Source organism: Adelges cooleyi, unplaced genomic scaffold (genome assembly GCF_023614345.1).
Source record: "Adelges cooleyi isolate 19-005CV unplaced genomic scaffold, UGA_ACOO_1.1 ACOO_flye_CR_arks_rails_tigmint_CR_PRNA_9, whole genome shotgun sequence".
Lineage (NCBI taxonomy): Eukaryota > Metazoa > Arthropoda > Insecta > Hemiptera > Adelgidae > Adelges > Adelges cooleyi.
The window spans coordinates 10,595,038-10,617,984 of NW_026096579.1; the positions used below are offsets into that span (position 1 = coordinate 10,595,038).

Below are 22,947 nucleotides of genomic sequence, written 5' to 3' on the forward strand. Positions count from 1 at the left end.
ATAGGTAATAATTATTGCAACTATCATTTCAAAGGTTATTGAATGAAAAAATGCGAGTAAAAATAAATAAAAACCCTAAAAATATGACTCCACCATCGACTGTCTTAAAATCACGCGTCAAAAAAATCCTCTTTAGTAAGTCGAATGTAATTAATTTTTCAATTTGAAAAAAAATGCTAGCTTGTAATATTAAAAGGTACCATTCTAGTTTTGCATCAATGTTAAAATGAAAAGTGTTAATTGGCTTCATCGCCGTTGTAGTCCTAATAATAATTAACTTTGTACTTTCACTCGTTAACGTTTGTTCTCGTTAATTGTACATCTTTACCACTTGTACATCATCTTACTTTCATGAGTTTTAAAAAGAAATCAAAAAAATCTTGCTATTATTAATATTATCATTTTATATTGTTGTATTATTTTTCGCGACACTAAAGCCGGCAGGTTAGGTTTTCGCTTTACTCCGAGATCCGTTTTCTCGTTTGTTTTAAAACGTTATTATTGTAACTTCACCTCCTGTCTATCCCAAAGGACCGTTAACGACACAACATCTATCTCGCGAAAAGTTTAACGGTGCTTTAATAAAATATCATATCGTCACCGCCGTAAAAACGTACCGCAATAATAATATCAGTCATGACTATAAATCCGATTTAGAACGGGAAAGTGCGGATAGGATATTCGTATAATAATATGACAAAAAAAAAAAATTTAATTTATATCTGTAAAGTATTTAATGTGAGTATGTGCGGGATTCAAAAAAAAAAAAAATTATACGGCCCGTGTACGGGCACTGTTTGGGCAACGTTTGAAACGCGAGTCTTATGATAAAAATATATATAAAATGTTTATGGCAATGGACAAACGAAGTGAATTGGATTAACCATAGGGCGTGGGTAGGGTGGAGGGCAATGTGAAGGTCCAGGGATGGCGTTACGGTATCAGAGGGATAAAGTTATTTTTCATTTAGCCCCTTTTTACGGCTGGTAGAGACTTAACCGATATTTCGGCACATTAAAACACCCCCACTCTCTTTTAAGCCATATATATATATATATTATACCCAGCTCCGGTAGGTATACGCGGCTTCAAAAGAACCACATTACGATTGGACCGACCAAAATGATTAAATTTCCCATATAGATCAATATGTTAAAGTCTTCAACGTCGCTCGCTCACCTCGTTTAACTTTACCTATAGCCTTTAAGAGGGTTATTTATCACCGATTTCTATCAAGGTAAAGACATGCAGTTCTTCTTACTTTAAAGTGGCATTTGGCTTTAGTTATATTTTTGAATAGCTTCAAACCATCTTAATAATAACGTGTTAATAATTCTTAGAAAACATAATTATTTATCACCTCGCAATCGCTTCACGTTTTAACTATTTACAACTAGTTGAAAGTTTTCATCATAGCCCTAATTGTGTTAAACTCTTATAAGATTAGGGATTTGACCTTAATAATTCTTAAGACTTTCGAATTAAATAGTTTTGAAAACTTGAACTTAAATTGCTGTTAGTTTTACGTCGAAATCATGATCGCTATATAAAAGTATCGCTTTGGATTTGTAATTAAAAAGTTGAATTTCATAAGTCATCACATTGTAGAATTATTTTTTAATCACTTGGTTTAATTGTTAAAGTATATCATGTGTTCATCTCAAGTTTATGGGCTAAATTAATTCTAATTGTAAAATGCAGAAAGTTTCAACGTTTTATGGATTAGTATTTTTTTCTATACATATTAACTATTACTTTTGATAAAAACATCAGTTTAAATGTATATTTAAGTATCAGTATATTGTAAACTGTGTATTTTTAAATTTAAGTGTCAATAAAACTTAATCATTGCTAACAATAATAAATAATGGTCAATAACCTTTCATAAAAACAATTTTACATTATTTACTGTTGTATTATAAATCACTTGGTAACCCTTTTCGAAATAATATTTTTTAAACAATTTGCTTAACGATAATAGCATACATTTCTTTGTTGGAGATAGCAACAGTTAAACAGTATACTATATGTTTCGACATCTAAAACTTTCCAAGCTAAATAAATTAAATACAATTAAATATGTTTAGTGTTTGTAAAGTACTAATGTTGCATTAGGTTGTATAGTTATTTAACATAATAATTTTAGGTTTAAAATAGAAAACATAATTGTATCGGTTCGTTGATTGGTAATCTAAATTAAGCACAAACGATACCTGAAATATTTCCATCAATCAATTAAAAGGCAAATGTCTGGAATGATGATTGATTGCCGTGTTTGTACACCATAATCATACAGGATTTTACTTTTCTATAACACTAACAATCCGTTAATCATTCCATTCAATTTAAATAGACAAGTAGCATATATTTAATTTGTAATACTGTTTGAATAATTGCCGACAAATGTCATTCCATTGTCTTTACAATAAACGGTGATTATGGCAAGTGTTTAATTATGTTAAATGTGAAAATGGAAAATGGAAAATGCGAGGTGTTATACCATATCGAATGAAAAATCTATAGTCCAAACAAATCAGTAGAATACAAAATATTGTAAATTTATATCAAATAAAATATACAATGGACGTTTTAACAAAACCTATCGTTTTATTATTATACGTTTTAGCATAATTATAATGTCATTACACATTTAATAAAATAAAAAATACAACGAAACTGATACCAACACCAATAAATAATGATAAAATAAATGTATTTTTGTTTGTTCTTAACCACTCAATTCAAATTTTATACTTTAATGATTAGTCGGTAAGTCTTTTAGTGATCAAAAATTGAAAACATTTAGTAACTTTAATAATATGTATGATGGCAGAGTTTGGTTTTTAATTTCTATAACAATATTGGCAACATATATCATATCTATTAAATCAAAAGTTTTTATTTTTCTTTGCTAGTTTTTTTACTGTGTTTGTCTGTAATTTGTAGACTTATACTTATTGCTTGTTTATATTGCGTTGATTTTTGTGCTAGATTTTTTTTTGTATTTGTAACACCATAGCATTGTCTAAATTGAAACAAATTTTTGTTTGGCCATCTTTTGAAATGTTTCAATCAAATAATTACCTGAAATCTATTGATATATTTACTAATGTTCTAAAGGCGGTTCTTCGGGTATTAAATGTTAGGATTTTTGACTACCTATATATGTTCAATTTTCTGTTATAAAACATGGGAAAATTCTCTATAAAAATAAATTAAAACTGATACTGGTATCCTGTAAAAAATAAACAACATATATCTCGTCGAGTTACAGGTGAAATAAAGTAACGGGGCTTTGAATGAAAACATTAATTAACACTTATGTTAAAAGAAAGTATACATTGTAGCTAACATAGAGGCAATAGCACAAAAGGCTCATTTAGACAAAGCAAGTTGGGTAGTTTAAATAAAACTGTGTTCTTTCCAATTGCGCGCGACGGTTTGTAGATCCTATATAAATCTAAACAAAATAATAATATTTATAACATATATACAACATCAAATGTACAAAAAAAAACATAATAATCATAAAACAACATACAATGTATTAGATTAAATTAACTACTATTAAATCAAATATATTTTCATCTTCGGTCAGTTATTACAACATAATATAACATTGAAATTTCATAGCAATATAGAATATTAATACATGCGGTAAATTTAACGACTGAATATCTTAGAATTCGATACTTAATAAAAATGCTGTAGTGTTACTCTTTCTGTAGGTACCTACAGAAATTTGTATTGTAATATGATTAATCTAGAATAAAACATATTTTACAAAAATAAACCAATCAACCAAGAATAAATCAATAAGTCAATCAACCACTGGCAGTAATTTTATCAATTAAACTTGGATCAAAATGATCAAAAGTAATTACATTTTTTATTCAATATAACTTTACAGTTTTTAACCAAATGACAACATAAATAATTCATTATTTTAAAAGCGGTTTGTATTTTATTTTAATAATTTTATAAAAAAAAACTTTAAAGAAAATGTATACTAGTTAACTATGATCCAGCCAATATCATAAACGATATTAGACTTATTAAAATTATTTGTTTTTATACTTTTATAGTTAATAGTTGGCGTCCAATATTGTTATACTTTTTAAAAATATAATCCCGTCACATCTGTGTTAAAATCCATTTAAATACTATTTAAAAACCTCAAGTTCATATCAAATTTAGGCTAACTAACAAATAAATAAGTTTGAAGAAGAATAATTTTAAATAGTCTAATATCTTTTAAGAAATTAATTAATATTGATTATAGAAAAATCATATAATGTTCGACCTACCTAAGACAGTTTCTCTAAAAAATGCGTCCATCTCTCAGAAAAATAAATATTGCCACTGTACTTCATAATTTCCACTCCTATAAATAATTAGTAATCTAGTTAATTGATACCTTTTAGAATACTGTTATACTTATTTCTTACATATTAGTATCTATATAAACATGATTGTATACATACGGGTATTAACGTTCAAATTTTAAATATTGTCACTTCATAACAACAATAAACAACTGACAAACTATCATTGTATGTAAGAATATTACATTTGTTATGTAGTGTTCTTTAGTAACTTTAGTATTTTACTTATTTCACGACATTTTGTTGACAGGTGGAACAACTAGAAACTGTCATTGGAAGTGCTTTAAGCCCAAGCTGAAGAGTCCTTAACTCTGGTGTACCGGTTAGTACATAATTTTTGAAAATAATTTGACTTAAGTTTTATTTTATTTTAATTTATTTACGGTTGTACGTTAATAACTAAAAAAAAATATACGCAATAAATGAATTATATTTTTTTATGGATTTTCTAAGGTCTCTTAGTACGAATTTATAAAAATTGTAGAATATTTTTATGTTGATGACACAGTAGAATTATTTTTATAACACCTACCATTCTTTTAACGTCTGGGAAATAACAAGTGTTTTTTTAAGAGAAAATGGAAATAATAATAATATATTAATATTACATATTTTTAAAGAAAAACACAATTCACTACCGAATTTTTATTAAACAATCTTGTAGTTTTGTGTTAAGAAAATTTTGTATTTTAGTAATAACTGCTTTGAATTTACATAAAAATCACTCAGTTGCTCGCACAACGTAGGAATAATATTGCCTGTATAATGATAAGCTTAAAAAAACTTCCTTCTTACAGTTTTTATTTCTTTTCAAATGTATTCATTGAATCCTAACTGATATTATTTTGAGCAGATGGTGTTTTTTATTTTGGTAAGAAATCTCTTGATTCGATGAATATTTAAGGACTTTTTTTTGCGTTTCAACATTGTTTTATTTAAGAATTTAAAATCATGTGAAGTATACCTTTTTCAGGGAACAATCTGCGTAAAAAAGTGGCACAAATACTTTATAATGAAAAAAATATGTTCACCAATCCCTTGTAAAGGATAATTTGAACTTCTTGAAAATAATAATATGTTCTAAATTCCAGGGAAAATGTCTAGCTTGCAATTGTTTAAATTAAAATAGCTTTTAGATTATGGTTATTTTTTTCGAACTCCTAATAAGTTTTTCTTCATTTTGTTAAAATACGAGTATTATAATAATACATAGTCCGTTTAGCCTTATGTCAACAACCGCGATTCAACTGCATAATGTGCATGGTAAATTACACAGTACCTATATTATAATGTACTTTGCTAAAACTTGTAATCAGAGTAAATATACGAGCGTCTAAAAATGCGTTCAAACTTTAGTTGTATAGTGCCGGCGAGCGAGTGCAAACTCTGTGGATTACAAAACTCAGCGAGTGATTATACTTAGGTACTCAAAAAAGTTTCAGCCACATTATTTTGCGGCAAAAGGACATTATTTATTGTCGAGATGCTATATGTTTTTTACCGTCTGGGTCATTTGCGTGCGATACACGTATGCAATTAACTTTCTATGTTTCAACATGACAAATTACACGTTTAGTTTTCTACCGCCGTACCTAACTCTGCCCAGTAATAGTAAAATATTAAAAAAATAAAGACAATATTATTAGATTCAGCGCCATAATTTTGTTTTTGACTTTAGAAATTTGGAAAATATTTACAGTAAACAATAATAAATAAAATATTTAATCCTCTGGCCGTTGCTTAAGAGCAGTAAAAAATATTATTCGTATTTCATAATTTGCAATTCAAAACAAAAACTATGGATATCAAGTCGTGTTTGTGTTTTCAGTAAACGCAGATAATGAAAGTGTTAAATGCAATAAATATTCGTTATAAAATGGCACACTGGGCAATTTCACTTCTCGTAGTTTTAACACACATGTGACCAAAACTCTCCATTTTTTTAAACAAATATAATAGTATAAAAACCTAAAAATGTGTTTGTGAAAAACGGCCGTGATTTTCTCTAGAGTATTACAATATCATTTTCGTAGTTGATTTATCATGACTATTTATTTTTTTTATACAATTAAAGTATTTTGATAAAACAGTACCATATTGGATTTTTGCAATAATAAAAAAACCCTCGGATATTTTAATATAACATTAGGATATTGAATAACAAAAAAATGTTGGTTTATGTATATAAATAAGTTTAATCGTTGATACTGAAAGTAAAATATAATATTCTGTGTGTATTATTTGTTATTAAATAAATACAAACAAAAAAAGGTTATGTGACAGCTAAAGCAGAGATAACTTTTCAAAAATAATATTTGTTTATAATTATTATTAATCTAATAAAACTACAATACCAGTTCAAGAGTATTTGCACGCATATTACAATTATTCGATGTATTCACAAAATGATCCAGTAGAGTAGAGAGTTATGTTGGAAACAAAATAACCAATTAAATTAAATAATGGAGATTATGAATTTGCAAAACACGACCGGGTGCGGGTGTTCAGGGCTAGGTATATAATAAATTAGCGTACATTTTATTGTTCTAAAGTAACCGTTTTCTAATTTCTAACGTAGGTAGGTAACCCGCATCTGATAAAACGAGTAATCGAGCTAATGAAAATATCAATATTGATACACCACGCGTTAACTAAAACACATACATTGATAATATGGTTTCAATATTGTTTTGTTTACTAGCGGTCGACAATTTCGTCATAATTATCTTCCAAACGACTGGGAAAGTTTTACGAAGGACACCAAACGAATTATCGCGTTAATTTCAACGCGACTCTGAACTCGAGCACACGCAATTTGCATCGTATTGTATATTATAATATAATATTATCGGTGGCTCGCGTTGATGATGCCGTTAAATAAGCAAAACTGCCTACGTACGCGGTCGCAGATAGATGTGTACTCGAACTTAGCCACTCGATTGGTTTCGACCCCGCGATTATCATTCCACCAGGCCCATCCAGTCGGTTTCAATGCACCACATCAGGTCTCCTGTTATTCCCCGTTGTCATTAGATGTGCGCCCACGACCGTTTTCCATACACACCCCGTACACGTCCAGAGAAACCCCAACGATAAACGGTTTAATTTTAACTGAATTATCCCCCCGGCAAAGGTATTTGTCCCCGGAGTCGCACCGTCATCACTGATAACGCAATACTGACGGTGGTGCGGTGGCGGTTTTCCTATGACAAAACACGAGTGAATTTAATCCTCGGTAATGTGTGTAATGTCAATTATCCTTTTTCGGGGTTCCCTGTTTTTGTCCCACTCCTCCCTGCACATCCCGTGATGTATTCACTCAAGACACGACACGACCTTTCTTGTGACGTGACATGGCAACATGGCAATGCCATAGTAATTGAAACATTTGGGGAGAGCAGTGATGGAAACAATACAATAATTGTGTACCGTCATCATACCAATTACAACGAGGACAGTAAAAAAAGAAAAAAATGTTCATAATCATTATTCTGTGTAGCCGGTAACCTGTAGGTATTGACGATGGCTATTAATAATAATATTAAAAAAAAGAAGCGCACGTTGGTCATTCAATTAACAATACAATTTTACAAACGTCTTTGGGGTGTGTGAGTTTATTTTCAGAAGACAAATAACGAAAATCAATTATTAATGACCAAAAAAAACATCATGTTTGTAATATTTCCAGCGAATAATAAGTGGAAAATATTGAGTTATCACACATAATAAGTCTAACGCTATTTCAATCGAATTCAGTCGTTTACATAATTGACAAGTGTTAATGTAAAGCACTCATTATCAAAACTTATGTCAAACTTGGCTAATGAACGCTGTAGACAATGCATTGGTTCCTACCTAAAAAGTATACATTTTAAACAAAAAAAATAATGATAATACATTTTAAAAAAACATTTTAATAGTAAACTGAAATATTTCAAAACTAATATCACATCTTTTAAGATATCGGTAGAAATAAAAAAAAAATGTAAGACTTTTGATGGTTTATATGATGATACTTATTATAACATGTATTGGCAAATAACATAATAATTAATGTTAAGTTTTAGTGAATAATTGCCTATAAAATGTGTCTTAATAAATGCTAGTGAAGGGGCCCCTTAACGGATACTGTTTATTATCTTAAATTTAAATCTTAAGGTTAGCAATTTAATTTCCTCTTATACTTTTCCTGACTTATCAGGTTGTAGTTCTTATCGAGTGTATTAGTAACTACTTTGTAATGTTCATTATACAGTATTTTGTTTCTATAAGATAAAAAGGTTTTTTTCAATAACCTAGTTTACATTGTATTAATATATTTAAATTAGAACAATGAAATTATTACAGAACATTATATGACGTTATATGACTGTACTGCGTGACAAATAACAATGATAAAAAAACAAAATTAAATTACGTAATTATATATTATACATAACTCATATTATCCCTTGTTTATTATACCAAAATACACATTTTAGTTAATATAATCCATAGCAATAATTGTAAGTAGTATATTTTTCATCTCGGCTTTTATTGTATTAAACGTCACTGGTTTGGATAATTGAAATATAACCAACTTCTCTTCGTAGACGGCACTGGTTATTTGACGACGATCCATCGAATTAATTTATTTATTCCCATACGTGCATCCCTTGTGTTTACAGAGGAATTGCATATTAAACTAGCTAGTATGTTGGAATATTATATTTGCAAACGTAGTAGCAGAATAATATTATTTAGTTGTCATAAAGGCATACATAATGTTAATTAATTTATACAACTTCCAATAAACTAATTGTAATGTATACATAGCTATTTTTTTTTTTTATTAAATCCGTGTTTTAGCTTTTTGGTTACGTGTAATAACAACGAAATGACGAATTGAAGAGACAATAACAATAATAATTTAGAGTGAAAAGAATAAAATGGAAAAAAAATAAAAGATAAAATAATATTAACAATAATGATACAATGTCAATAGACTTATTAAGGAAGAATACGTCATAATTATTGGTAAAAATCGTTTTTTTTTTTGCTTACAAAAACCTTTCTAGGAAATCCCCAGAGAAAATCTATATGATAGGATTACAGTAGAAACAGAACAGTAAAACAAGACAGACAGCTAATAATACTAATCTGCGTTCTAATAACTGAAATAGATAATAATTAATTACATTGACAATATTAATATAGTGCGTCATGTGCATTTAATACTAAAAATTACTTTATAATAACTATTATATTACTACAGTTTAATGTCGTCACGTAACTAAATATACATATTATTCTAAACAAATATTAACCACGATTAATTATTAAAAAAATATATTTGCCTTTAAAAGAGTAATTGTACATTTAAAAAAATCTGATTATATTGGATGATTTTTTATTTATTTTGTTCTGCAAAAATGACAATAGCGGTTCGTAGCATTCTAGTGTCTGTTTTCACAATAATAAAATATCTTATTGAAAGCATAATATTATTTTTCAATAAGATTTTTTTTCATAAGAGCTCAGTTAAATTAATTTTGAATGGATAAAAGAAAACTGTGTATACTGTAAAATTATATTATTCACGCCCACTAGTTTCTCACAATGATCATTATGGGACTGAGATAAATAGTTTAAATTAAATTATACTAATAATATAACCCATACGACTTAAAGTGCCATAAAATCTCTCTTTTATTGATAAGTAGTAAAAAAATATGTGTATGGTAGAAATATACCAAATGGCATTCTTAGTAATATATTAAATAAATGAATTCAAAGAGAGCTTACATTGAATTCCGTTTCTAAATTATATTCTCGAGGTCAAACTCATCATATTATAACAAAATGTCTACATGTGCCGTAGGAAAATAATAATTAAAATGTATGTAGTTCGTACAAAAACCGTGAAAAGGAATGAAAAGCTTTCCAGAAGTGGTTTAGTATTGATGAACAAAATGAATAATTAATAAGAATATACTCCAAGAAGAGTGAGACTTTTTAAACGTGGGTGGTCCACACAATGTACGCAAGAAGCACTTATTAATTAACAGTTCCGTTAGCCAGGATGCGCATTTTAAAAAGATACTTGATTTAATATTTAGTATCTTTTTAATATTACGTTATATTTATACCATCAAAAAGTTCACGTTCTACAAAATAACTGAAAAACATTGTTGTTCTGACAATATTGTGTTTTTTACGGTCCTGAAAAATTGTTTATTACTCAAAATAGCCATTTTGTAATTTTTGCACATTTATCAAAGTAATGCAGTAACTGTATTTTATCATTTATGTATGAGATTAGTCCTAAGCACTCGCCGCTTTATGAAAGACCGGTCTGGAAGTATGAAAATTGTGCCAAATGTTGCACGTTATTTATGGTGCACGCAAAATGTCGCAGTAAAAAAATTATTCAACCCAAGATAATATTTTTATTAACTTTATTTTCTGTAGTATCGCTATCGTAGTGTTGTCGTTCCTTACTACACTTCGAATTAATAATAATCAAACCATTCTTAGATGTTTTGTTGAACCGAACGGAAAATATGTACAACGCATGCAAGTAGTGAAATTGTCTAATTTGACCGCCGTGTTACAATAAATTGTAATAAGCGTTATAAAATATATACTGTAGGCGAGTTATATCGATTGAAATATAAAAATTCTTTTGTAAACCTTGATGATAATTTATTAAGATAAAAAAAAACGTAATTCTCTTAACTTAACTTTATTTACTACTTACTGGAATGTGGAATTTTCAAACAAACGATTTAACTCGCAGTAACTTCGCCGGTGTGCCGTAGAAAAAGGACGAACGATAAAAAATAATTTAAACAACATATTCTTATGTCTTATTGAACGTGCAGCGTTATTTTATAATTATTACCGTGGTGGAACGTCGACCGATAATACCGTGTATTATTTAGGTGGCACGTTTTAATTGGGTAATTTGAGAAAACAATTTGTTCTTTTATAGAGGCCCTTTAATTGCTTGGACTCACTTATTAACCTCGTATGTTTTATGACTGACAAAGCTCTTACTTTTAATGTACTGTACGGAGGAAAACGTAGAAATCGTAAAAACGCGAATGAAAAATTTGCAAACAACAACGTTGTTTTTAGATTAAACTCGACGGTTTTCCGTGGCATTTCCCGGGTCGGCTTATACTTTATACGACAAATGACACCCGGGCCCCGTCCGAATCATTAACCCCGGGACAACATCCCTTGGCAGGAAAGAGCTGTACGGCAGGAGATGGTTAAATGGACACGCGAAACGATGCGCGCGGGGTGGCGGCGGCGCGAAGACTGAAGGGTCTGGTTGTGTCTAAAATGCGAGAACAATCGTCGGGCTTTGAGCGACCGGTGCGGTGGAAAGAACAACGGCGGTGAACACACATACATGTCGTCCGTGTACGTTCAAATAGAGGTCTAAGCATACACGGAAAAGTAAAAAAAAAAAAAAAAACCCGATAGGATGAAAAAAAGGATTTTTTTGTTAAATTAGTGAAATAACGGACTAGCGATATGGGAGAGGGGAGTGGTGGAAGAGAGGCGGAGACGTTGCTATGTTGTTGAAACGGTCACCATCAGCCATCCGGTTAAATGTGCAGGAAACGATAACGGACGTTGTAATGAGAGACATTGTCCCCCCCCCCCGTCCGTCCGTTCTGCTGCGACCAAATGTCAAGCAGTTAATGTCATAGTGTGCTCACGCTCTTGCCGGTTGTAGTGTTTAAAATATATACAAATGTAGAGAGATGTGTTTACACCATAATAATAATAATAACGACGACAATAAGGCTTTATTGATGACAGAGTCGTCCGGCACGAGTTTGTTTCTATTTTTGCTATAACGCAAACAAATAACGCGTCTTGTGTGCTATGTTGCAATAATAACAACTCACCTTCGACGTAGAACCTGCACACATCTCAATGTTATCGCAAGAGTCTGTTATAAGCGGTAATTCGTCGGTACCACGTCCATAATAGTTTTATTGCAATGAAAATAAACCATAAAGTACGTTGTTTCAATACCCATCAGTCATTATAATAAGTATGTATACCGACTTTGTATAAATAAATCCAATACTCTACTTCTTGAATCTACAATGGAAGCAATGCGGAAAATGTTATTTGAGATGGACTGCTTATACGTTCTCAGCTAAATACAAACATGTCTTTGACATGTTTTCCTAAGACATGACTACACTAATATAGTTTATACGTAAACTTCAAAGTATAAAGGATAAAGGAAAAGTGCTTAAGTAAAAACATAACCTATAGTTTATTTTCAAGTTTCAACCCATTATCACGTTATTTATTCGAATTGCACAAACTGTTGTATGCGCTCTTCTTAGTATAAAATGTCATCTCAAACTTTTAAGCTTTATGATTGATTAATGTTTAAACCATAAAATATAATAAAAAGAAGCCTATAGTATTACACGTGTTTTAAAATCACATAAAAAACATAAAACCGTGTAAATATTAACGTTCACATGATTAAGCACTAGTGTCGTATGTGTTGTTGAGTTACCGAAAAAAATTAGTCGATCACACTAAATTTGTGTTTTTTGGGCTGGCTGTTAGTCTTTTGGAGAAAATTGCTCAAAATTTGTTAAAGTTCGTGTACATGATTACATAAACACAGTACGCTTAAATGCATTTGTAATTACTCAAAAAAACGTACCACACATACTCAAAGACGTGAACTAAACTATATTATAAAAATTATAAAAAATACTATAACAAGTAAAACGCATTAAATAAACCTCCAAACAACGTGTGGAAAAATATAAGGAGTATAATATATATGAGTAATTCAAAACAATTTATAATATAGGATAATAGGGTTACTATAAACACCTTATCTCGAGGGTAAATTTATGTGAAAGCCTGATAGTGCTGACAAGTTATACCAAGACACTTTTCCCTGGTTTAGATAACTTAAGGTTACACATTTCCTAGAAAAGTTAAATATGTAAATGTTGATAGTGGTCAAGTCAAGAGATTCAACAAGACCTTCACCGTAAAAAAGTGGGGTCTACTGTACATTTTTCTTTATACGGTTTGGTTTTAACATAAATAGCTATGGAAACAAACTAGACAATACTACGAGTACTGTATATAACTAGACTATAATAAAGGGTGAACAGGTACCTACTAAGTATTAATAAAACCAATTGTTTTTTATATTGAACTTTTTTTTTTAAGCACGATAGCACGTGTTTATTTGCTGTATAATTTTTTTTAATTAGTCGACATTTTTATGAAGAAGTTAGTTATTATTAGTATAAATAATTATTCTAGCATTTAATTATTCATGCTTTGGACTTAATCTTGGCGTAGTCTAGTAAAACACAGAGGGATTCATAAAGGACAAGATACTCATTTTTTCGCAAAATAATTACAATTTAATAGTTTTTTTTTTTTAATTGCAATATATGTACAATATTATAATATTAACAAAAATATTTAACTTTTACAGTATTTTCCGTAGTGCAATTAACTTTTGAAACTTAAACGGTATCCTATAAATTGAATTTACTTTTTAGATTAAGAATAATTTTACGAATATATTGACTGCAAATTTTTTTAATTTAAAAATTTAATTAAATATATACGTTCTCATTCAAATTTTAAAAGGTGATAGCGTTCTGGAAAAAACAAATTTGAATATTATCTAATATTGTAAATTAACTAGTGTCTTCAAAAAAAAAAAAAAAAATACTACAAAATTGCAATTATTCAATGAATCACTCTATATTATGTAGTTCACTGGTGTAAATTACGTTTATCCTGAAAAATACGTGCACTTTATAGAAAGCAATTAATGCAACTCGACTCCGATAACAGCGTATACAACGATTATTTAGACTGACATGAAATACGTAAATATTTTTACTGTGAAAGGAAACGTGCGAATTAATTGTGACAAGCGGGTATAATGCGAGACGAAAAAACAAAATTAATATATTCCGTTATAGACACCGCCTAATGCCGGTCGGACGGTTTCGAATGATCCAAATGAAACGCAAGGCCAGAATAATTATTATTGTCGCCGGCCAAGGTGACGGGTTTTGTGGGAAAAAAATGAACGTGGTCCGCGTCGAAGTGTCGCTTGGTATAAATTATTCGGGACCGAGCTGGAGGAATTAAAACAGAAAAAAAAAAAAAAACCGAGATTTTCACGTATATAAATAAAATATAAACATATAAATTATACGCGGCAAAGTGAACTCTGTCTCCGCCGGGTTAGTGTACGAAAATCTGTATACCGGCTGAATAATTGTCTATGGGAATTGCGGTTTACACACCGGTATATACGACGTCCACCGCCACCACCACCACCACCACCACCCTCTACTACCCTTTTTACCGTGCCCCGTGTTTTCGGTTAATTCTTGCAAATAAATTTGTTAAATCTTCTGGGAGGGAAATGACACATTATTCACTTGCCACGTCTGGGCGCACGGCTAGTGAAGTGCACCACCGCCGGGGTTATACTGTTGCCTAACCGTAAGAAATGCGAACGAGGCGAAAGAAAGAGAGGGGGGAAAAAAGTGATATTATTGTATAATTAAAAAACATTTATTACTAGCGACGTGACTTATACGCGGGTATCTAGAAAAATTTAATAGCCCGTTCTACTCGGATTTTCCACTTCGGCGTTCTGTACAATGAATTGCGCGTTAAGTCGCATTCTAAAAAAAGAAACCGCCACCGATAAGTCATCTGCAATGGTGGTAACGACCGTCAAGGTACGTGTCTGAAAACGAGCTTAAACAAGATTTGACTGCAAAAAAATTATTTTCATTTTATCCGGCCAATTACTCTGTTTTTTTTTTTTTTTTTGCTTTAAATCCCTTCTGGGAACAGCGATTATTAAGGCAAACTAATTTTATACACCAAACTTGAGCGTGTCGGTGTTGTGTAATACAATAAAAAACAACGAGCGTTGATTAAATATTATTCGAATTTGAGCATAACAATCAATTAAAAATACAATTACTAGAGAAAGCTATGATTTTTGTTTGAATAATGTATCAATAGCAATAACTGAACAATGCATAATAATAAAAAAACTATTGAAACTAAAGTGCCGATTTTCAAAAAGCTCTATTTTATGTAAAAACACATAATATGTTGCAAATTGCAATGCTTTAGTTTACAAAATAACGTGTACACTACTAATGGCATACACTTAGTGTTGTCGTCAATTTGTAGTTTTAGTAGGTATTTTTGTTTATGGTACCAATTGAATCGAAGACTCTAAAAGATTTAAAGATTTTTTGTGTATTTCAGTTCAACTATTTAGATAAATGTGTTATTGAGTATCTACGAGTAATTACTTACGAGTTTTTTATATGAAAACCTTAACTTAAAAAATTCAGTTTTCCTCTTTCAAAAATATTATTGTATTTTATATTTTTCATACTTTGGTCCAAACAAAAAGGTTAATTTTTGAATTGTATGTTATCTTAAAATAAACATTAAGAATTTGGAGAAAAATTTGAATAAAAACTAAAATAATAAATTGAAAGAACGATTATAGGCGTTGTAATAATTTGACCTAACTCAAAAATAATAATTTTACTTGTTTTCATGCCATTCGACCTAATTAGTATTATTTATATTTATTAATGTGTATAGTTAAAAAATAGCAAAGTATTCATGTTGCTTGTAGGTTATATACAGACTATTATACACATCTATAATACGTATCCATACAATAACGACTTTAATAGTATTGGCAGAGTTTATAATAAAAACTGACTTTCCTAGAAGCTTTTAAGCTGGATTTGAATTTAAAAAAAATTGAGACTTAAAGTTTTCAAAGAGCAAGCATAAGTACGGAATTCTATGAAAACGTTGTTAAACAAACACATGATGATCTCTATACAAAACCAACATCTCCTTTTTTTAATAACAATATAGTATATACATATATTATTATACTTTATATTTGTATAAAACGTATAGAAAAGTGCGCTAACGTTGTTATTATTTGAAGTGTTTTATTTTACAATTATTACATGCTCAGTAGTTTTATTTTCACGCCAAAATGTACAGCACAATAATAATAATAATACAAAGAAGAAAGTAATGAGATTTGCCAATAACGACTTTCGTTGTAAAACGTATTATCTTTTTTTATACATTTTTTAATACAGTTACTTTTATCTTGTAAAGTATATTTTCTTCTGCGCAAGTGAAAATAGATATATTAAAATCATAATTACCACAATATTTGTTTTGATCAAACCACGGTACCTGTTATTTAATAAGAAAACGCCGATTCGCTTTCAATTGGGTAATAATTAATTTTAATTTATAAAATGCAATTTATGATGTTGACATGAGCCTTTTAAACTTCAACGATTCTGTTTCCATAGACTAAAGCAACAACACAACTAGTAGTAGCACTATAATTTGTTTAAAAGCTTCTGTAGTATAGGTTCTGATGTCTAGTAGTTGTGTGCACTTATCCTATTGTCTGTGCAGTAGTGCTCGTACAAACAAAATAATCATCTACTTTTGTGTCTTTATCCTGTAATATACTAAAGGTGTATTTAGATACACAATGCGTTCGTGTATCGTTTGCTGGTAAAACATGTTTCATTGTTAGTTGAAACGCAGCAAAATGAGTTTATTCATTTATACGTGTAGTGTTTTTTTTACAAATTAAATATTGATACATTTTTAATTTTATATCTTTTTTTTATGAGTTTTTGTTGGGATCTAAATTATTTGTTTAATCCCGTGTAAAGTATACTTACAATATATGTATAATAAATTGATATATATATATATATACGTTTTCAAACGCAAATAAACATATAAACTATAATATACCGTATGTTGACAATAGTATATATATATATATATTTATTTGCGTTTGAAAACCGTACTATATTAAATCCATTTGATATCCATACGATTACAGTGTGACTACCATATGTACTCGGATTTATTAAGTCGGTTTATTTGATGTATAAATACATACATAAATGTTACCAGAAATGATGACTATATTCTTGGATAAACATAATAAGCAAATATATAATGTTATGCCTACTATTATTAACCAGTAACTAATATTACTAGATGAAATAAATATCAATTTATGAATTGTCTCATTTAAAACGGTAAACCAATATTAAAAAAATCGATAACAAATATAAAAAACGGGAAAAAAATATAGAATAATTTAAACTAAAATTAATAAATTTCTTTGCAATACTTATTACGATATCATATATAAATCATAAAAATATATTATTCATTTCGGTTTTTGAAATTTTGTATTTGTCGAGTTTTCTATGGAACCACTTTTATGCGCGGATTATAATAATTTCCAAATCGTTTGATAATCGCCAATATCTTCTTTTTTTTTTAAATAATTGATTCAAAACTTAATTATTGCAATAACATTACAAACCAATACTGCGCCTATAATGTAAAAAAAAAGAAAGTTGCTATGGCTTTTCAACATAAAATACCTATATTATATACATTTATTTTTTTTTGTAAAATTAACATATTTAATTGGTACGATTAGAGATTGTAATGACTGATGAGAGTAACACTGAGGGCGTTGCGACTAAATCGAAATTAAAATGGTGCCACAGTTGTTTATGTATTAATTAAAAGGCAACCGCCATTGGTATTTTGCTGGTCAAAATCATGAAGAATTTGGTGAGTTATACGTTAGTTTCCCGCCGTTCGATAAATGTGAATACAACGCCGAAATTATACACCATTTTAAAACCACAAAAAAAATATTCTATGGCGCGTTAACGCATTTTGGCAGCAATGTTACCATGATCAGCGCTTACAACAGACTTTATATTATTATTATACTTATAAATAGATGTTTTAACCGTTTTTGTGTAGTATTAATAAACTTATTAATTATTATTGTGGACGAGGAGATCACCAAGTATAATGTATCTATTTTATCCGAGGGGCATTTAAAGTAACTAAGTAAACCATACTTTACTGATGTTATAATTGATCAATGCCCATAATTTTGTAGGTATGCAATTGCGTTTTCAGACATTGCATTTATACATTTTTTATTTTTTTATGCAACATAGTTAAGTAAGTTTGTGTATAATATAACGGAGCACGCCATATACAAAGATAAAACCATGTTTTAACAATATGCCTGTGGTCATACATTCATGTGGGGACGTAAAAAGCCGTTAGTGTCAAATAAAAATATATTGCAAAACCTTACAAGGTACTTTTTAAATATATTTTTTACGTAAACAAAATGTGTGTTCCCATTTACATTTTATTATATAATAAAATAGCTTTAGACCGAAAGTGGTTTTAATAGAAGCTAAACGGACGTTAAAACCATAATTATTACTATTTTATGCGTAGAGGTGTTGTAACACAATAGACGGTACACAAGAATTTTCTATTACACTTTTATGATAACGAATCTTGGCAAATGTGTACGATTTAATAAACCTGTATTAATAGTTATTTTTGTCATATTAATTTTTCTTGATTAGAATGTACACGTGGCCGTTTTCTCCGTACAAAGTAGCTCATAATTAATAGCGTTAGATGCATTTTAATGCTAAAACCACAGTAATTTGAACGTTATGTTGATGCAAATAAATCATTTTTTTATTGCATTTACTTATTGCGATTTAGCAACTTAGAAGACAAACAAAATGGTTTTATTTCGATTTTTCCTATATTTTTTGGCCAAGGGACCAAGGGAGTTATGTATAAAATGTAAACGCTTTTCGCCGTTATTCCAGTGTGATTTTTTCAGTCGAATGGCATAATAAATAGTTTCTCTATTCAACAGTAGTCACGTATGTATATTATGAAGCATGTAAGAATACGAGTTTATCATTTTTTTTATTTATTGCCCATATAGGACGCTCAGTGGCTGTAAACAACAGTAGAAATGTTAGCCTTAGACTTTTGTTTAAACTTAGTTAGTAAAATATCAAATATAACATCTAATGCAAAAAACGCTGAAGTCAACATGCCTGAAATCACTGGCCAACAATAATTTTGTCACGACTTAAATATGACCTACCAAGTTTTACAGTACAAAAATTGTAATTTCACACTAAAAAAGTTTTATATTATGTAACATTTTTATATATTGTATTTAATTGTACTCAGGAGCGAGAATATTTAAGAGTGTAAAACAAAAAGTTTTTGAGGCAGTTGTCTTAAATTACCCTTCCAAAATATATAAAAACACGCATTAAATTCAGTTGTTGGCCTTTAATCAGTTTAAAGTCAATGAAATGACGGTTAAACACGAGATCATCAATTTTTGTATGTTATATGATTTATTTGGGTTTTTGTTATTAAATTTTTTATAGTTACTATAAATATACAGTAAATATAAAATAAAACAAATTGATGTAGGTTCGGTGCAAAGATAAATGGTATTAGTTTTACAAATTTCCGTTGTTCAATTTGATTTGCTTATAAAAAAAATTCATTACTTTTAATACCAAAGCACTTTTGATGGAAATTGATTAAACTTAAATTTTTACCGACGTGAAATCGTTTAAATTAAACTACTCCGGGGTGTTTAACAACTACCGAGGTTTAAGTTTACTAAAAGTTTTAAAATTGCGAATTTACTAAAGGGGATTGCACATGGTCTGTTTTTAAGGAGTTTTGCATAGGTAATATTTAAGAAAAAGAAGTTTTAATAAATTTATATATGTCAATTAATTTACCGGTTAATTTGTACAAGAATTTGTATTTTTTTCCCCCTCTCTCTGTATATATAAAAATGTAACTATTTGCTTATTATGCCTTGCAGCATAGATTGCAAGTATTCTTTAATAAAAAAATAAAAAAAATAAAGAATTTGTAAATCTTTTCTGAATTGAAATCGGAATATCATAAGTAGTCGAGATTTTGTCTGGCTTTTTAGTCTAAAATGTCAAAAAACAGACCACATGCAACCCCCTAATTTAATGGTTATAATAACACACCTAAAAAAAAAAATATTGTCTTAACAGATCTTGCAATATAATGATAACGTAAAAGTTTTGTATCTAAGAGTGTGTATTTATATTTGTGTTGTTTATTTCAGTCTAAATTAGCGAAAGTTATGTTTGAAGAAAACTCGAATTCCTACGTTTTGTATTTGCAAGCTATTAAATTAATATAAATAATTTAAATTAAATCACCATTGATAGAGATTGTTTTTTTTTTTTTGCCATTTGAACCAACTTAAGACCATATTATACTTTGTAATATATGTTAAACGTCAAACGGTACAATTATGATTTTAGAATATTACAATACATATTATAATAATAATTACAATATATTACATTAAACAATATGACGTGATTTAATTTACTTATGTCAAATGCCGGTTGTATGCCTTTATTAGTTTATACGGCTGTCAGATGCAAAGTGTCATAACGATTATTCCTGGCGGTGATTTCTATAAATCCGTTTAACGATGTATATGTTTACCACCCACCACATGAGCAAACAGTAGGCCACTGTACCTACCTACCTACCTATAAGCACATATGAATTTATATACACGAGGCAAAATTTATGTGTGCTTCCTTGTCGGCGAAAATTCGCACCCTTTTACATTTCCACACTTTGGCTCAACGCCAAAATTCATACCTTTGACACCATAACCCTTTTTAAACATAGTTTTCCTAGCATATACCTACCATTTTTGCCCTCGCTGGTATTTAACCAAATTCGCCATGCTTACATTACCCCATTGCCAAATATCATGGATAATTTATACAGTTTTTTTAAATACAAAAAATAAAAAACTTATTTTTGAAATACTTTTAATGATATTAATAAGTGTTGTCAATTAGAAACAAATTCCAAGAGCGCCTATATAAAATGTTGGTGTTATAAATATATAACACCTACTTGTAGACCACGTACTAAGACAGGTTTGTTAATTAAATTATACAATTTTAGAGAAAAAAATAAACATTTCATCTTTTAGCTAATGCAACAAAATTAGCTATAATAGTATACAATTATGTTACACCCTAAATATATTATATAACACATTTAACAAAATCTAAAGCCGTTTTAGAAGAAAAAAACAGATTATAATTATTTAAATGTTTATTAAAAATTGTCGAATTTACTAAGTACTCATAATATAAGTTACATATTGTGTCAAGTACAACGTATGTCAAACTTTTGGAGTGTATAGGAAAGTATTAAGTGTCAATTTGAAATGTTACGTTGCGACAGTACAACTGTACTGTTCATTTTAATGCTATTACTTGAATTTAAAGCAAATTCAAGGAACCACTCATTTTTAATGCGATTATTTAAAATATATAAGGGCAATTTTAGAACTAAGCTTAATTGAAAACACTACATTGAACAGGTTTGTACGAAAAAACTACACAGACATTTACACGAGTGCATTCAAATGTTTTCTAAAACGTTCAGCTATGCCATTAGTTAAACCTTTCCTAGAAGTCGAATGACTAAAACACTATTTGACTATTTGTTTTCTTTTAATAAAGAAAAATAAGGATTATATGTTCGATAGAACTTACTAGAAAAGTGTAGTTATATTTGTCGATTGTAATCCTGTTTAAAAAACACAATTATAAATAACAGTTTGTTTTTTTTAATAGCACATAGCTCGAGTGATTTCTTTACATTATTTCCAACTCTATGGTATTTAATAAATGAAATAAATACGAATTAAATAACCAACACAATAACAGTTTATTATTACGCAATATTTTTATAATATAATTGAAGCTACTGCACATTCAATGTTATGAATAATGGCGCCCACAATGGAAATCAATTCCAGTGTCGTATTCATCAACGTTTCCCTGAACACAACAAAGTGTAGAAAAGACATAACACTAACGATTTGGCATTAACAATCATTCAATATCGTTTGTGTAATAGACTCGCCGAAATGGAATTAATATAAACATAATATTTTGTACACTTGTACAAAAAATAGATCCCAATATTATAGAAAGTAGTAAAATAATAAAATTACTATATTAATCAAAATATAGTATTTAATGAATAAGGGTATAAATATTAGGTATTGTTAATACCTAAAAAAATTAATGTATAAAAAAAAAAAAAAATAGTTGTACGAACCAAGTGGGGCATACGCATAGAAAAAAGGTTATAATAATATGTATCTACAAAATCTAATAACAATATATATCTATCAAGATGTTTAACCATACAATTAACGATCAAACTTATCATTATTGTACTTTTAAAAGCTGTTTTCACACTTTTAGCCGATCTTGGCTGGTTGATAAAAAAACTACTAGCTTAATAACATAAAGGACATACTCAATATTATTAATTTTTAAATAATATTCTATTAGTAGTTTGCTTATGATGGAGTATGTTATAGTTATGAGCTACTTAAATTATGGAATATATGTGTTAAATATGTGTGTTTATGTATTATATATTTGAAAGTTATGATATAAATTTAAGCTACTATACTTCCTACCTACATCAACACGGAGGAAACCTATTGATTAATAATGAAGGAAACGCGATTGCAAACCTAGGT

The 22,947-nt window shown here is 29.1% G+C and overlaps 1 protein-coding gene across 3 annotated transcripts in view; it reads left to right on the plus strand.

Moving 5' to 3' along the window:
* LOC126846365 (leucine-rich repeat-containing protein 24-like) overlaps positions 1–22,947 on the plus strand; it is a 97,474-nt gene that overhangs the window by 32,543 nt on the left and 41,984 nt on the right. For 2 of the 3 annotated variants that reach the window (XM_050585706.1, XM_050585707.1), the window contains exon 2: positions 4,636–4,707. The exons of the other annotated variant lie outside the window; for it this stretch is intronic. The gene's annotated coding sequence lies outside the window, so the exon portion shown is untranslated. The remainder of the gene's footprint in view (positions 1–4,635; positions 4,708–22,947) is intronic. 3 annotated transcript variants of the gene reach the window in all.